This window comes from Desmodus rotundus, chromosome 6 (assembly GCF_022682495.2).
Source record: "Desmodus rotundus isolate HL8 chromosome 6, HLdesRot8A.1, whole genome shotgun sequence".
NCBI lineage: Eukaryota > Metazoa > Chordata > Mammalia > Chiroptera > Phyllostomidae > Desmodus > Desmodus rotundus.
Window position 1 is genome coordinate 84203167 of NC_071392.1, and position 3458 is coordinate 84206624.

The following is a 3458-nucleotide window of genomic DNA, read 5'->3' on the forward strand; positions in this document are numbered from 1 at the left end:
TACCCCCAATTAAGTTCCCAACTGCCAGGCATTTGTGTGTTTGTTTTGAAGCTGTTGTGTAGCATCATGTGACCAACACATTGAATAAGCAAATCTCATGGGAATGTAATCAGAGACTCATCTTTATTTTTGCCCCCACTCTCTGTCTCCTCCAGCTAAGACCATCTGTAAATGGAAAGCCTTCATCATGTACTTCTACCCCTCCCCTTGCTACCAAGGTTTCTAAGTTCTCCAAGGTCGAAGGTGGTGAAAAAGGAGGAAAAACAGAGCTGGAGAGCAGGATTGGCAGGAAGGCACTTACCTCAGGTGCAGGGTTTAAAGGGGCTCAGTAATCAAGATAATATTAATGCAATATTTTTAAAAGCCTCATGCAAAAACTCCAGGATGAGCAGCATGGCAAAAATGTAAATAAAGATAGGCTGTCGTTTTTGTTTGTTTTATGACCTTCAGTTATTGTGCAATGGGAGCAGTGTTTCTAATCAGCCTGTTCCAGGGCCACTGGGTCATCGTGTCCCTGGATGGGTGTGTCTCTGAGGGTTTATAATGGTGTGAGAACAGATTGGGAAACCCAGGACTTCATATGTAATCATGTTTTTCGATTGCAGAGCCTTTATTAACTTTTCCACTTGCTTCAACATGTGGGAGAATATTTTGAAAAGTATACTAGAGAGGTGCAGATTTTTCCTGTGACCTCAGGCTTCACTATGGCTTGGCGGTACAGGAGCATTTTTATTTTACTGGTACAGATGGAAGATGGTTTTACAACTCTAGGTCTGGCAGCCGTTTAGAGCTGACTTTATTACTCTCAGGACTCTTCTCAGGTTCTTCAGAGGTACCCCTGAGAACGTTTGGCCACACTTCCTGTTACGTGGGAGAAGTGTTTCCCACAGCTCCGCCAGGTCTCTCTCTGGTTTTTCAGGGGTTTGCTCCACACAGACTCTGGTCTTCTGCTGTCCTTCATTCCTTCATGGGGTTCTTCCAGGGCAGGACTTAAAATGGTTTCAGGCTGGCTTTCTACTGAGAGCACCACAGTGGTGTTAAAAATGCCCAAGCATCTTTTGCTCTGATACACTCTGGAGCTCAGGCCCCAGGAGCAGCCGCCTCCCCTTCCCTCCCAGTCTCTTTATCTATCTGCAGGATCTAATGCCAGTCCTGCTGGCTTTAGGGTTTTCCAAGTGGGAGCCGGGTGCCAGTCCACAGTGTGTTTTCTTTCCGCACTTGATATAAAGGGAGAAGGACCCACAACTTCCCTAAGGCAGTGGGAGGGAGAATTGCAGCACAGTTTTGTGCAGGTAAATTTTGCCACAAATTCTTCTCTTTTTTCAACAATTCGCTCCCTTACACTCGCAATGTGGCAATGGTTTTTAAGAGCCATACTACCAGTTTTCAGGTAGCTACTGAAACATTACTGTAGGAGGTTTATCTCAAAACTCTCTTTTGTATCAGAGATCTATAGCCCTGGGGTCTCAGCTGACGATTCCACTGGAATGTTCTGCTACTCTTATAATGAAGAGGCATCTTTTTCCCCTGGACGTGGGAAAAAAGATCTGGACATGGTGAGAGAACAGAAGTGGTGAGTTAAGATTTTCCAGCTCTATCTTAAAGGCGGGAGTCTGCATTAGAAAAAAAAAACACATAATATTTAAAACTGGCACTTGTGGAATCCTTGCCAAAGGTGCAACAATAGAGTCAGTCAATACCTGGAACTACAGCTGAAGTGAGTGTTCTTACCTGAGTCATTTATGGCCAAGTCACTCATTTCTGATAGGACAGTGATTCATCAAACTTTGGTTTCTTTAAAACGTCCTACTGAGAATGGCTAAAACTCATAGGTGAAGATCTCAAAGGTGGATGGAAGTAACTATACAGTTTCATTATCAGTTCAGATGTTATATGTGAAAAACCTATAAACTTGGAAGAGCTATTTAAGACTTCATTGTATTATTAATTTTCTCTGGAAATTGAATTCTCTGTGTGCAGTATCAAAGTACAGGTCCACCAAGTTTCTCAGGTTCAAAACTAGCAGAATTTGATTCTACATGAGGTTGACTGTGACTATCTACATTCTACTGTAATAATATGATATAGTGTTGCTATGGAAGATTAGTAGCCAGTTTCAGGTCAGTTTATCTGTATTGTCTTTCTGGTAGCATTTCTTATAAAAGTTAGCTTATTTAAGAAAATCCTAATCCTAGTATTTCTCCTTGAGTCTATTATAAATTGAAGTAAAATAATGCTATAGAATAGGAAATCATTTACATAGTGTTAAATTGATCTGACATTCATCCATCAAGCTAAATATTTCTTCAGAGAAGCTTTTGGAGTGGCAAGGTCCTTTAATAGAGTACCAGGTCCATGGGGGCAGAGGCCATGTGTCCCTTGCCCACTGCTGTGTCTCCAGTGCAAACCTACCGCAGTGCGAGCACAAAGCAGGTGCTCAGTAATCATCCCGTTAGTGAATGGATTCATTTACTGAACAACAGGCGACAGGCCCAGTATTTGGTATTAGACTATAAAGAGGAAAGATGAGGTCTCTGCCCTCAAACAGGCTATGGTCTCTTTAGGAGAGACCGACAAGTGTCACGGAGTATGAGAGGTACCCAGGCAGGGTATGTCTAAATTGTGCTGGAACACAGAAGAGGGTATGGAACCTAGTTCGGGTGAGGGCAATGGGAATGTGGGCGTGGCCCAGAGAAAGCACCTTGAATTGGTATTGCTTGAATTGTGTGAGGACCAGTGAAAGTTGATGGCACCTATAATGAAATTTCTGACTGGCTAGCTCCTTTCATGGGAGGGTGGAGGTAGTTTTGATCTGGACTTCGGATTCATGATATTCATGAGGAGCCTCAGTGTTAAGACTTAAAGCCCTCTCCAAAGGAGTTAGCTGAGACATGCAGTACTTGCATTTTGACTGTGCATATTTAAATCATTGATTTGTTATATGAAAGCATGCAAAATAAACCAATAATTTTAGTAAAAAAACCCCCCAACTAGCCAAGTTAGAGCAGTAAAGGAGAAGAAATTGAACATTCAGAAAGAGAGGTCAAAGGGTGTGTTTGTGTATCATCCCTGCTCTAAGACAGAGTCTCAGAGCTGCAGTGGTGTGTGTGTGCATCTTGTGTGTGAGCCTGTTGTGAAAAGGCCAGCTGGTGCTTGTTCACTTCCCTCCTGGGGTTCCTTTAAAGACCCACGGCCCTAATTCCAAATAATGCTTCAGGCTGAACGGACTGTTTACATGGACCTGCTCTTTGCCTTGCAGCCCCTCCTGTCTGTCTCCCAGAGATCATGTGATTGTCCTTGATGCGTGTTCTCTACCTGGCTAGGGCTCCTTGGCTCCCTTTCCCTCCTGCCCCTGCGTGTGTGTCAGCTCCTCACTTGCTTGACCAACAGTAACTGGTGTGAGGACCATCTCTGTGTCATCTCCCAGGATGTCTTACTAGAACAGTGAGACTTCTTCA